We start from the raw sequence: 15,097 nt of genomic DNA on the forward strand, positions 1-15,097 counted from the left end.
CAGGATTCTGTCCATTTGTATTCTGTTACTCCCCAGGATTCTGTCCATTTGTATTCTGTTACTCCCCAGGATTCTGTCCATTTGTATTCTGTTACTCCCCAGGATTCTGTCCATTTGTACTCTGTTACTCCCCAGGAATCTGTCCATTTGTATTCTGTTACTCCCCAGGATTCTGTCCATTTGTATTCTGTTACTCCCCAGGATTCTGTCCATTTGCATTCTGTTACTCCCCAGGATTCTCTCCATTTGTATTCTGTTACTCCCCAGGATTCTGTCCATTTGACTTCTGTTACTCCCCAGGATTCTCTCCATTTGTATTCTGTTACTCCCCAGGATTCTGTCCATTTGTATTCTGTTACTCCCCAGGATTCTCTCCATTTGTATTCTATTACTCCCCAGGATTCTGTCCATTTGTATTCTGTTACTCCCCAGGATTCTCTCCATTTGTATTCTGTTACTCCCCAGGATTCTGTCCATTTGTATTCTGTTACTCCCCAGTATTCTCTCCATTTGTATTCTGTTACTCCCCAGGATTCTGTCGATTTGTATTCTGTTACTCCCCAGGATTCGGTCCATTTGTATTCTGTTACTCCCCACGATTCTCTCCATTTGTATTCTGTTACTCCCCAGGATTCTGTCCATTTGTATTCTGTTACTCCCCAGGATTCTGTCCATTTGTATTCTGTTACTCCCCAGTATTCTCTCCATTTGTATTCTGTTACTCCCCGGGATTCTGTCCATTTGTATTCTGTTACTCCCCATGATTCTCTCCATTTGTATTCTGTTACTCCCCAGGATTCTGTCGATTTGTATTCTGTTACTCCCCAGTATTCTCTCCATTTGTATTCTGTTACTCCCCAGGATTCTGTCCATTTGTATTCTGTTACTCCCCAGGATTCTGTCCATTTGTATTCTGTTACTCCCCGGGATTCTGTCCATTTGTATTCTGTTACTCCCCATGATTCTCTCCATTTGTATTCTGTTACTCCCCAGGATTCTGTCCATTTGTATTCTGTTACTCCCCAGGATTCTCTCCATTTGTATTCTATTACTCCCCAGGATTCTGTCCATTTGTATTCTGTTACTCCCCAGGATTCTCTCCATTTGTATTCTGTTACTCCCCAGGATTCTCTCCATTTGTATTCTGTTACTCCCCAGGATTCTGTCCATTTGTATTCTGTTACTCCCCAGGATTCTCTCCATTTGCATTCTGTTACTCCCCAGGATTCTCTCCATTTGTATTCTGTTACTCCCCAGTATTCTCTCCATTTGTATTCTGTTACTCCCCAGGATTCAGTCCATTTGTATTCTGTTACTCCCCAGGATTCTGTCCATTTGTATTCTGTTACTCCCCAGTATTCTCTCCATTTGTATTCTGTTACTCCCCAGGATTCTGTCCATTTGTATTCTGTTACTCCCCAGGATTCTGTCCATTTGTATTCTGTTACTCCCCAGGATTCTGTCCATTTGTATTCTGTTACTCCCCAGGATTCTCTCCATTTGTATTCTGTTACTCCCCAGGATTCTGTCCATTTGCATTCTGTTAATCCCCAGGATTCTCTCCATTTGCATTCTGTTACTCCCCAGGATTCTCTCCATTTGTATTCTGTTACTCCCCAGGATTCCTCCATTTGCATTCTGTTTCTCCCCAGGATTCTGTCCATTTGTATTCCGTAACTCCCCGGGATTCTGTCCATTTGTATTCTGTTACTCCCCAGGATTCTGTCCATTTGTATTCTGTTACTCCCCAGGATTCTGTCCATTTGTATTCTGTTACTCCCCAGGATTCTGTCCATATGTATTCTGTTACTCCCCAGGATTCTGTCCATTTGTATTCTGTTACTCCCCAGGATTCTCTCCATTTGCATTCTGTTACTACCCAGGATTCTCTCCATTTGTATTCTGTTACTCCCCAGGATTCTGTCCATTTGTATTCTGTTACTCCCCAGGATTCTTTCCATTTGTATTCTGTTACTTCCCAGGATTCTGTCCATTTGTATTCTGTTACTCCCCAGGATTCTTTCCATTTGTATTCTGTTACTTCCCAGGATTCTGTCCATTTGTATTCTATTACTCCCCAGGATTCTGTCCATTTGTATTCTGTTACTCCCCAGGATTCTGTCCATTTGTATTCTGTTACTCCCCAGGATTCTCTCCATTTGTATTCTGTTACTCCCCAGGATTCTGTCCATTTGTATTCTGTTACTCCCCAGGATTCTCTCCATTTGTATTCTGTTACTCCCCAGGATTCTGTCGATTTGTATTGTGTTACTCCCCAGGATTCTGTCCATTTGTATTCTGTTACTCCCCAGGATTCTCTCCATTTGTATTCTGTTACTCCCCAGGATTCTCTCCATTTGTATTCTGTTACTCCCCAGGATTCTGTCCATTTGTATTCTGTTACTCCCCAGTATTCTCTCCATTTGTATTCTGTTACTCCCCAGGATTCTGTCCATTTGTATTCTGTTACTCCCCAGGATTCTGTCCATTTGTATTCTGTTACTCCCCGGGATTCTGTCCATTTGTATTCTGTTACTCCCCATGATTCTCTCCATTTGTATTCTGTTACTCCCCAGTATTCTCTCCATTTGAATTCTGTTACTCCTCAGGATTCTCTCTATTTGTATTCAGTTACTCCCCAGTATTCTCTCCATTTGTATTCTGTTACTCCCCAGGATTCTCTCCATTTGTATTCTGTTACTCCCCAGTATTCTCTCCATTTGTATTCTGTTACTCCCCAGGATTCTCTCCATTTGTATGCTGTTACTCCCCAGGATTCTGTCCATTTGTATTCTGTTACTCCCCAGCATTCTGTCCATTTGTATTCTGTTCCTCCCCAGGATTCTGTCCATTTGTATTCTGTTACTCCCCAGGATTCTGTCCATTTGTATTCTGTTACTCCCCAGGATTCTGTCCATTTGTATTCTGTTACTCCCCAGGATTCTGCCCATTTGTATTCTGTTACTCCCCAGAATTCTCTCCATTTGTATTCTGTTACTCCCCAGGATTCTCTCCATTTGCATTCTGTTACTCCCCAGGATTCTCTCCATTTGTATTCTGTTACTGCCCAGGATTCTGTCCATTTGTATTCTGTTACTGCCCAGGATTCTCCCCATTTGTATTCTGTTACTCCCCAGGATTCTCTCCATTTGTATTCTGTTACTCCCCAGGATTCTTTCCATTTGTATTCTGTTACTCCCCAGGATTCTGTCCATTTGTATTCTGTTACTCCCCAGGATTCTGTCCATTTGTATTCTGTTACCCCCCAGGATTCTGTCCATTTGTATTCTGTTACTCCCCAGGATTCTGTCCATTTGTATTCTGTTACTCCCCAGGATTCTGTCCATTTGTATTCTGTTACTCCCCAGGATTCTGTCCATTTGTACTCTGTTACTCCCCAGGAATCTGTCCATTTGTATTCTGTTACTCCCCAGGATTCTGTCCATTTGTATTCTGTTACTCCCCAGGATTCTGTCCATTTGCATTCTGTTACTCCCCAGGATTCTCTCCATTTGTATTCTGTTACTCCCCAGGATTCTGTCCATTTGACTTCTGTTACTCCCCAGGATTCTCTCCATTTGTATTCTGTTACTCCCCAGGATTCTGTCCATTTGTATTCTGTTACTCCCCAGGATTCTCTCCATTTGTATTCTATTACTCCCCAGGATTCTGTCCATTTGTATTCTGTTACTCCCCAGGATTCTCTCCATTTGTATTCTGTTACTCCCCAGGATTCTGTCCATTTGTATTCTGTTACTCCCCAGTATTCTCTCCATTTGTATTCTGTTACTCCCCAGGATTCTGTCGATTTGTATTCTGTTACTCCCCAGGATTCGGTCCATTTGTATTCTGTTACTCCCCACGATTCTCTCCATTTGTATTCTGTTACTCCCCAGGATTCTGTCCATTTGTATTCTGTTACTCCCCAGGATTCTGTCCATTTGTATTCTGTTACTCCCCAGTATTCTCTCCATTTGTATTCTGTTACTCCCCGGGATTCTGTCCATTTGTATTCTGTTACTCCCCATGATTCTCTCCATTTGTATTCTGTTACTCCCCAGGATTCTGTCGATTTGTATTCTGTTACTCCCCAGTATTCTCTCCATTTGTATTCTGTTACTCCCCAGGATTCTGTCCATTTGTATTCTGTTACTCCCCAGGATTCTGTCCATTTGTATTCTGTTACTCCCCGGGATTCTGTCCATTTGTATTCTGTTACTCCCCATGATTCTCTCCATTTGTATTCTGTTACTCCCCAGGATTCTGTCCATTTGTATTCTGTTACTCCCCAGGATTCTCTCCATTTGTATTCTATTACTCCCCAGGATTCTGTCCATTTGTATTCTGTTACTCCCCAGGATTCTCTCCATTTGTATTCTGTTACTCCCCAGGATTCTCTCCATTTGTATTCTGTTACTCCCCAGGATTCTGTCCATTTGTTTTCTGTTACTCCCCAGTATTCTCTCCATTTGTATTCTGTTACTCCCCAGGATTCTGTCGATTTGTATTCTGTTACTCCCCAGGATTCGGTCCATTTGTATTCTGTTACTCCCCAGGATTCTCTCCATTTGTATTCTGTTACTCCCCAGGATTCTGTCCATTTGTATTCTGTTACTCCCCAGGATTCTGTCCATTTGTATTCTGTTACTCCCCAGTATTCTCTCCATTTGTATTCTGTTACTCCCCAGGATTCTGTCCATTTGTATTCTGTTACTCCCCGGGATTCTGTCCATTTGTATTCTGTTACTCCCCATGATTCTCTCCATTTGTATTCTGTTACTCCCCAGTATTCTCTCCATTTGAATTCTGTTACTCCTCAGGATTCTCTCTATTTGTATTCAGTTACTCCCCAGTATTCTCTCCATTTGTATTCTGTTACTCCCCAGGAGTCTCTCCATTTGTATTCTGTTACTCCCCAGTATTCTCTCCATTTGTATTCTGTTACTCCCCAGGATTCTCTCCATTTGTATGCTGTTACTCCCCAGGATGCTGTCCATTTGTATTCTGTTACTCCCCAGCATTCTGTCCATTTGTATTCTGTTACTCCCCAGGATTCTGACCATTTGTATTCTGTTACTCCCCAGGATTCTGTCCATTTGTATTCTGTTACTCCCCAGGATTCTGTCCATTTGTATTCTGTTACTCCCCAGGATTCTGTCCATTTGTATTCTGTTACTCCCCAGGATTCTGTCCATTTGTATTCTGTTACTCCCCAGGATTCTGTCCATTTGTATTCTGTTACTCCCCAGGATTCTCTCCATTTGTATTCTGTTACTCCCCAGGATTCTGTCCATTTGCATTCTGTTACTCCCCAGGATTCTCTCCATTTGCATTCTGTTACTCCCCAGGATTCTCTCCATTTGTATTCTGTTACTCCCCAGGATTCCTCCATTTGCATTCTGTTTCTCCCCAGGATTCTGTCCATTTGTATTCCGTAACTCCCCGGGATTCTGTCCATTTGTATTCTGTTACTCCCCAGGATTCTGTCCATTTGTATTCTGTTACTCCCCAGGATTCTGTCCATTTGTATTCTGTTACTCCCCAGGATTCTGTCCATTTGTATTCTGTTACTCCCCAGGATTCTGTCCATTTGTATTCTGTTACTCCCCAGGATTCTCTCCATTTGCATTCTGTTACTCCCCAGGATTCTGTCCATTTGTATTCTGTTGCTCCCCAGGATTCTCTCCATTTGTATTCTGTTACTCCCCAGGATACTCTCCATTTGCATTCTGTTACTCCCCAGGATTCTCTCCATTTTTATTTCTCTACTCCCCAGGATTCTCTCCATTTGTATTCTGTTACTCCCCAGGATTCTGTCCATTTGTATTCTGTTACTCCCCAGGATTCTTTCCATTTGTATTCTGTTACTTCCCAGGATTCTCTCCATTTGTATTCTGTTACTCCCCAGGATTCTTTCCATTTGTATTCTGTTACTTCCCAGGATTCTGTCCATTTGTATTCTATTACTCCCCAGGATTCTGTCCATTTGTATTCTGTTACTCCCCAGGATTCTGTCCATTTGTATTCTGTTACTCCCCAGGATTCTCTCCATTTGTATTCTATTACTCCCCAGGATTCTGTCCATTTGTTATCTGTTACTCCCCAGGATTCTCTCCATTTGTATTCTGTTACTCCCCAGGATTCTGTCCATTTGTATTCTGTTACTCCCCAGTATTCTCTCCATTTGTATTCTGTTACTCCCCAGGATTCTGTCGATTTGTATTCTGTTACTCCCCAGGATTCTGTCCATTTGTATTCTGTTACTCCCCAGGATTCTCTCCATTTGTATTCTGTTACTCCCCAGGATTCTGTCCATTTGTATTCTGTTACTCCCCAGGATTCTGTCCATTTGTATTCTGTTACTCCCCAGTATTCTCTCCATTTGTATTCTGTTACTCCCCAGGATTCTGTCCATTTGTATTCTGTTACTCCCCAGGATTCTGTCCATTTGTATTCTGTTACTCCCCGGGATTCTGTCCATTTGTATTCTGTTACTCCCCATGATTCTCTCCATTTGTATTCTGTTACTCCCCAGTATTCTCTCCATTTGAATTCTGTTACTCCTCAGGATTCTCTCTATTTGTATTCAGTTACTCCCCAGTATTCTCTCCATTTGTATTCTGTTACTCCCCAGGATTCTCTCCATTTGTATTCTGTTACTCCCCAGTATTCTCTCCATTTGTATTCTGTTACTCCCCAGGATTCTCTCCATTTGTATGCTGTTACTCCCCAGGATTCTGTCCATTTGTATTCTGTTACTCCCCAGCATTCTGTCCATTTGTATTCTGTTACTCCCCAGGATTCTGTCCATTTGTATTCTGTTACTCCCCAGGATTCTGTCCATTTGTATTCTGTTACTCCCCAGGATTCTGTCCATTTGTATTCTGTTACTCCCCAGGATTCTGTCCATTTGTATTCTGTTACTCCCCAGTATTCTCTCCATTTGTATTCTGTTACTCCCCAGGATTCTCTCCATTTGCATTCTGTTACTCCCCAGGATTCTCTCCATTTGTATTCTGTTACTCCCCAGTATTCTCTCCATTTGTATTCTGTTACTCCCCAGGATTCAGTCCATTTGTATTCTGTTACTCCCCAGGATTCTGTCCATTTGTATTCTGTTACTCCCCAGTATTCTCTCCATTTGTATTCTGTTACTCCCCAGGATTCTGTCCATTTGTATTCTGTTACTCCCCAGGATTCTGTCCATTTGTATTCTGTTACTCCCCAGGATTCTCTCCATTTGTATTCTGTTACTCCCCAAGATTCTGTCCATTTGTATTCTGTTACTCCCCAGTATTCTCTCCATTTGTATTCTGTTACTCCCCAGGATTCTGTCCATTTGTATTCTGTTACTCCCCAGTATTCTCTCCATTTGTATTCTGTTACTCCCCAGGATTCTGTCGATTTGTATTCTGTTACTCCCCAGGATTCGGTCCATTTGTATTCTGTTACTCCCCACGATTCTCTCCATTTGTATTCTGTTACTCCCCAGGATTCTGTCCATTTGTATTCTGTTACTCACCAGGATTCTGTCCATTTGTATTCTGTTACTCCCCAGTATTCTCTCCATTTGTATTCTGTTACTCCCCGGGATTCTGTCCATTTGTATTCTGTTACTCCCCATGATTCTCTCCATTTGTATTCTGTTACTCCCCAGGATTCTGTCCATTTGTATTCTGTTACTCCCCAGTATTCTCTCCATTTGTATTCTGTTACTCCCCAGGATTCTGTCCATTTGTATTCTGTTACTCCCCAGGATTCTGTCCATTTGTATTCTGTTACTCCCCGGGATTCTGTCCATTTGTATTCTGTTACTCCCCATGATTCTCTCCATTTGTATTCTGTTACTCCCCAGGATTCTGTCCATTTGTATTCTGTTACTCCCCAGGATTCTCTCCATTTGTATTCTATTACTCCCCAGGATTCTGTCCATTTGTATTCTGTTACTCCCCAGGATTCTCTCCATTTGTATTCTGTTACTCCCCAGGATTCTCTCCATTTGTATTCTGTTACTCCCCAGGATTCTGTCCATTTGTATTCTGTTACTCCCCAGTATTCTCTCCATTTGTATTCTGTTACTCCCCAGGATTCTGTCGATTTGTATTCTGTTACTCCCCAGGATTCGGTCCATTTGTATTCTGTTACTCCCCAGGATTCTCTCCATTTGTATTCTGTTACTCCCCAGGATTCTGTCCATTTGTATTCTGTTACTCCCCAGGATTCTGTCCATTTGTATTCTGTTACTCCCCAGTATTCTCTCCATTTGTATTCTGTTACTCCCCAGGATTCTGTCCATTTGTATTCTGTTACTCCCCGGGATTCTGTCCATTTGTATTCTGTTACTCCCCATGATTCTCTCCATTTGTATTCTGTTACTCCCCAGTATTCTCTCCATTTGAATTCTGTTACTCCTCAGGATTCTCTCTATTTGTATTCAGTTACTCCCCAGTATTCTCTCCATTTGTATTCTGTTACTCCCCAGGAGTCTCTCCATTTGTATTCTGTTACTCCCCAGTATTCTCTCCATTTGTATTCTGTTACTCCCCAGGATTCTCTCCATTTGTATGCTGTTACTCCCCAGGATGCTGTCCATTTGTATTCTGTTACTCCCCAGCATTCTGTCCATTTGTATTCTGTTACTCCCCAGGATTCTGACCATTTGTATTCTGTTACTCCCCAGGATTCTGTCCATTTGTATTCTGTTACTCCCCAGGATTCTGTCCATTTGTATTCTGTTACTCCCCAGGATTCTGTCCATTTGTATTCTGTTACTCCCCAGGATTCTGTCCATTTGTATTCTGTTACTCCCCAGGATTCTGTCCATTTGTATTCTGTTACTCCCCAGGATTCTCTCCATTTGTATTCTGTTACTCCCCAGGATTCTGTCCATTTGCATTCTGTTACTCCCCAGGATTCTCTCCATTTGCATTCTGTTACTCCCCAGGATTCTCTCCATTTGTATTCTGTTACTCCCCAGGATTCCTCCATTTGCATTCTGTTTCTCCCCAGGATTCTGTCCATTTGTATTCCGTAACTCCCCGGGATTCTGTCCATTTGTATTCTGTTACTCCCCAGGATTCTGTCCATTTGTATTCTGTTACTCCCCAGGATTCTGTCCATTTGTATTCTGTTACTCCCCAGGATTCTGTCCATTTGTATTCTGTTACTCCCCAGGATTCTGTCCATTTGTATTCTGTTACTCCCCAGGATTCTCTCCATTTGCATTCTGTTACTCCCCAGGATTCTGTCCATTTGTATTCTGTTGCTCCCCAGGATTCTCTCCATTTGTATTCTGTTACTCCCCAGGATACTCTCCATTTGCATTCTGTTACTCCCCAGGATTCTCTCCATTTTTATTTCTCTACTCCCCAGGATTCTCTCCATTTGTATTCTGTTACTCCCCAGGATTCTGTCCATTTGTATTCTGTTACTCCCCAGGATTCTTTCCATTTGTATTCTGTTACTTCCCAGGATTCTCTCCATTTGTATTCTGTTACTCCCCAGGATTCTTTCCATTTGTATTCTGTTACTTCCCAGGATTCTGTCCATTTGTATTCTATTACTCCCCAGGATTCTGTCCATTTGTATTTTGTTACTCCCCAGGATTCTGTCCATTTGTATTCTGTTACTCCCCAGGATTCTCTCCATTTGTATTCTATTACTCCCCAGGATTCTGTCCATTTGTTATCTGTTACTCCCCAGGATTCTCTCCATTTGTATTCTGTTACTCCCCAGGATTCTGTCCATTTGTATTCTGTTACTCCCCAGTATTCTCTCCATTTGTATTCTGTTACTCCCCAGGATTCTGTCGATTTGTATTCTGTTACTCCCCAGGATTCTGTCCATTTGTATTCTGTTACTCCCCAGGATTCTCTCCATTTGTATTCTGTTACTCCCCAGGATTCTGTCCATTTGTATTCTGTTACTCCCCAGGATTCTGTCCATTTGTATTCTGTTACTCCCCAGTATTCTCTCCATTTGTATTCTGTTACTCCCCAGGATTCTGTCCATTTGTATTCTGTTACTCCCCAGGATTCTGTCCATTTGTATTCTGTTACTCCCCGGGATTCTGTCCATTTGTATTCTGTTACTCCCCATGATTCTCTCCATTTGTATTCTGTTACTCCCCAGTATTCTCTCCATTTGAATTCTGTTACTCCTCAGGATTCTCTCTATTTGTATTCAGTTACTCCCCAGTATTCTCTCCATTTGTATTCTGTTACTCCCCAGGATTCTCTCCATTTGTATTCTGTTACTCCCCAGTATTCTCTCCATTTGTATTCTGTTACTCCCCAGGATTCTCTCCATTTGTATGCTGTTACTCCCCAGGATTCTGTCCATTTGTATTCTGTTACTCCCCAGCATTCTGTCCATTTGTATTCTGTTACTCCCCAGGATTCTGTCCATTTGTATTCTGTTACTCCCCAGGATTCTGTCCATTTGTATTCTGTTACTCCCCAGGATTCTGTCCATTTGTATTCTGTTACTCCCCAGGATTCTGTCCATTTGTATTCTGTTACTCCCCAGTATTCTCTCCATTTGTATTCTGTTACTCCCCAGGATTCTCTCCATTTGCATTCTGTTACTCCCCAGGATTCTCTCCATTTGTATTCTGTTACTCCCCAGTATTCTCTCCATTTGTATTCTGTTACTCCCCAGGATTCAGTCCATTTGTATTCTGTTACTCCCCAGGATTCTGTCCATTTGTATTCTGTTACTCCCCAGTATTCTCTCCATTTGTATTCTGTTACTCCCCAGGATTCTGTCCATTTGTATTCTGTTACTCCCCAGGATTCTGTCCATTTGTATTCTGTTACTCCCCAGGATTCTGTCCATTTGTATTCTGTTACTCCCCAGGATTCTCTCCATTTGTATTCTGTTACTCCCCAGGATTCTGTCCATTTGCATTCTGTTACTCCCCAGGATTCTCTCCATTTGCATTCTGTTACTCCCCAGGATTCTCTCCATTTGTATTCTGTTACTCCCCAGGATTCCTCCATTTGCATTCTGTTTCTCCCCAGGATTCTGTCCATTTGTATTCCGTAACTCCCCGGGATTCTGTCCATTTGTATTCTGTTACTCCCCAGGATTCTGTCCATTTGTATTCTGTTACTCCCCAGGATTCTGTCCATTTGTATTCTGTTACTCCCCAGGATTCTGTCCATTTGTATTCTGTTACTCCCCAGGATTCTGTCCATTTGTATTCTGTTACTCCCCAGGATTCTCTCCATTTGCATTCTGTTACTCCCCAGGATTCTGTCCATTTGTATTCTGTTGCTCCCCAGGATTCTGTCCATTTGTATTCTGTTACTCCCCAGGATACTCTCCATTTGCATTCTGTTACTCCCCAGGATTCTCTCCATTTTTATTTCTCTACTCCCCAGGATTCTCTCCATTTGTATTCTGTTACTCCCCAGGATTCTGTCCATTTGTATTCTGTTACTCCCCAGGATTCTTTCCATTTGTATTCTGTTACTTCCCAGGATTCTGTCCATTTGTATTCTGTTACTCCCCAGTATTCTCTCCATTTGTATTCTGTTACTCCCCAGGATTCAGTCCATTTGTATTCTGTTACTCCCCAGGATTCTGTCCATTTGTATTCTGTTACTCCCCAGTATTCTCTCCATTTGTATTCTGTTACTCCCCAGGATTCTGTCCATTTGTATTCTGTTACTCCCCAGGATTCTGTCCATTTGTATTCTGTTACTCCCCAGGATTCTGTCCATTTGTATTCTGTTACTCCCCAGGATTCTGTCCATTTGTATTCTGTTACTCCCCAGGATTCTCTCCATTTGTATTCTGTTACTCCCCAGGATTCTGTCCATTTGCATTCTGTTACTCCCCAGGATTCTCTCCATTTGCATTCTGTTACTCCCCAGGATTCTCTCCATTTGTATTCTGTTACTCCCCAGGATTCCTCCATTTGCATTCTGTTTCTCCCCAGGATTCTGTCCATTTGTATTCCGTAACTCCCCGGGATTCTGTCCATTTGTATTCTGTTACTCCCCAGGATTCTGTCCATTTGTATTCTGTTACTCCCCAGGATTCTGTCCATTTGTATTCTGTTACTCCCCAGGATTCTGTCCATTTGTATTCTGTTACTCCCCAGGATTCTGTCCATTTGTATTCTGTTACTCCCCAGGATTCTCTCCATTTGCATTCTGTTACTCCCCAGGATTCTGTCCATTTGTATTCTGTTGCTCCCCAGGATTCTCTCCATTTGTATTCTGTTACTCCCCAGGATACTCTCCATTTGCATTCTGTTACTCCCCAGGATTCTCTCCATTTTTATTTCTCTACTCCCCAGGATTCTCTCCATTTGTATTCTGTTACTCCCCAGGATTCTGTCCATTTGTATTCTGTTACTCCCCAGGATTCTTTCCATTTGTATTCTGTTACTTCCCAGGATTCTCTCCATTTGTATTCTGTTACTCCCCAGGATTCTTTCCATTTGTATTCTGTTACTTCCCAGGATTCTGTCCATTTGTATTCTATTACTCCCCAGGATTCTGTCCATTTGTATTCTGTTACTCCCCAGGATTCTGTCCATTTGTATTCTGTTACTCCCCAGGATTCTCTCCATTTGTATTCTATTACTCCCCAGGATTCTGTCCATTTGTTATCTGTTACTCCCCAGGATTCTCTCCATTTGTATTCTGTTACTCCCCAGGATTCTGGCCATTTGTATTCTGTTACTCCCCAGTATTCTCTCCATTTGTATTCTGTTACTCCCCAGGATTCTCGCCATTTGTATGCTGTTACTCCCCAGGATTCTGTCCATTTGTATTCTGTTACTCCCCAGGATTCTGTCCATTTGTATTCTGTTACTCCCCAGGATTCTGTCCATTTGTATTCTGTTACTCCCCAGGATTCTGTCCATTTGTATTCTGTTACTCCCCAGGATTCTGTCCATTTGTATTCTGTTACTCCCCAGGATTCTGTCCATTTGTATTCTGTTACTCCCCAGTATTCTCTCCATTTGTATTCTGTTACTCCCCAGGATTCTCTCCATTTGCATTCTGTTACTCCCCAGGATTCTCTCCATTTGTATTCTGTTACTCCCCAGTATTCTCTCCATTTGTATTCTGTTACTCCCCAGGATTCAGTCCATTTGTATTCTGTTACTCCCCAGGATTCTGTCCATTTGTATTCTGTTACTCCCCAGTATTCTCTCCATTTGTATTCTGTTACTCCCCAGGATTCTGTCCATTTGTATTCTGTTACTCCCCAGGATTCTGTCCATTTGTATTCTGTTACTCCCCAGGATTCTGTCCATTTGTATTCTGTTACTCCCCAGGATTCTCTCCATTTGTATTCTGTTACTCCCCAGGATTCTGTCCATTTGCATTCTGTTACTCCCCAGGATTCTCTCCATTTGCATTCTGTTACTCCCCAGGATTCTCTCCATTTGTATTCTGTTACTCCCCAGGATTCCTCCATTTGCATTCTGTTTCTCCCCAGGATTCTGTCCATTTGTATTCCGTAACTCCCCGGGATTCTGTCCATTTGTATTCTGTTACTCCCCAGGATTCTGTCCATTTGTATTCTGTTACTCCCCAGGATTCTGTCCATTTGTATTCTGTTACTCCCCAGGATTCTGTCCATTTGTATTCTGTTACTCCCCAGGATTCTGTCCATTTGTATTCTGTTACTCCCCAGGATTCTCTCCATTTGCATTCTGTTACTCCCCAGGATTCTGTCCATTTGTATTCTGTTGCTCCCCAGGATTCTGTCCATTTGTATTCTGTTACTCCCCAGGATACTCTCCATTTGCATTCTGTTACTCCCCAGGATTCTCTCCATTTTTATTTCTCTACTCCCCAGGATTCTCTCCATTTGTATTCTGTTACTCCCCAGGATTCTGTCCATTTGTATTCTGTTACTCCCCAGGATTCTTTCCATTTGTATTCTGTTACTTCCCAGGATTCTGTCCATTTGTATTCTGTTACTCCCCAGTATTCTCTCCATTTGTATTCTGTTACTCCCCAGGATTCAGTCCATTTGTATTCTGTTACTCCCCAGGATTCTGTCCATTTGTATTCTGTTACTCCCCAGTATTCTCTCCATTTGTATTCTGTTACTCCCCAGGATTCTGTCCATTTGTATTCTGTTACTCCCCAGGATTCTGTCCATTTGTATTCTGTTACTCCCCAGGATTCTGTCCATTTGTATTCTGTTACTCCCCAGGATTCTGTCCATTTGTATTCTGTTACTCCCCAGGATTCTCTCCATTTGTATTCTGTTACTCCCCAGGATTCTGTCCATTTGCATTCTGTTACTCCCCAGGATTCTCTCCATTTGCATTCTGTTACTCCCCAGGATTCTCTCCATTTGTATTCTGTTACTCCCCAGGATTCCTCCATTTGCATTCTGTTTCTCCCCAGGATTCTGTCCATTTGTATTCCGTAACTCCCCGGGATTCTGTCCATTTGTATTCTGTTACTCCCCAGGATTCTGTCCATTTGTATTCTGTTACTCCCCAGGATTCTGTCCATTTGTATTCTGTTACTCCCCAGGATTCTGTCCATTTGTATTCTGTTACTCCCCAGGATTCTGTCCATTTGTATTCTGTTACTCCCCAGGATTCTCTCCATTTGCATTCTGTTACTCCCCAGGATTCTGTCCATTTGTATTCTGTTGCTCCCCAGGATTCTCTCCATTTGTATTCTGTTACTCCCCAGGATACTCTCCATTTGCATTCTGTTACTCCCCAGGATTCTCTCCATTTTTATTTCTCTACTCCCCAGGATTCTCTCCATTTGTATTCTGTTACTCCCCAGGATTCTGTCCATTTGTATTCTGTTACTCCCCAGGATTCTTTCCATTTGTATTCTGTTACTTCCCAGGATTCTCTCCATTTGTATTCTGTTACTCCCCAGGATTCTTTCCATTTGTATTCTGTTACTTCCCAGGATTCTGTCCATTTGTATTCTATTACTCCCCAGGATTCTGTCCATTTGTATTCTGTTACTCCCCAGGATTCTGTCCATTTGTATTCTGTTACTCCCCAGGATTCTGTCCATTTGTATTCTATTACTCCCCAGGATTCTGTCCATTTGTTATCTGTTACTCCCCAGGATTCTCTCCATTTGTATTC

General features: G+C 42.3%; 1 protein-coding gene across 1 annotated transcript in view; it reads right to left on the reverse strand.

The window, feature by feature from the left end:
* The window catches only part of LOC140385885 (transcription initiation factor TFIID subunit 4-like), a 315,117-nt gene that overhangs the window by 82,754 nt on the left and 217,266 nt on the right, over positions 1-15,097 (reverse strand). The gene's annotated exons all lie outside the window — the stretch shown is intronic.

The sequence above is a fragment of the Scyliorhinus torazame genome, chromosome 11 (genome assembly GCF_047496885.1).
Source record: "Scyliorhinus torazame isolate Kashiwa2021f chromosome 11, sScyTor2.1, whole genome shotgun sequence".
Classification (NCBI taxonomy): Eukaryota; Metazoa; Chordata; class Chondrichthyes; order Carcharhiniformes; family Scyliorhinidae; genus Scyliorhinus; species Scyliorhinus torazame.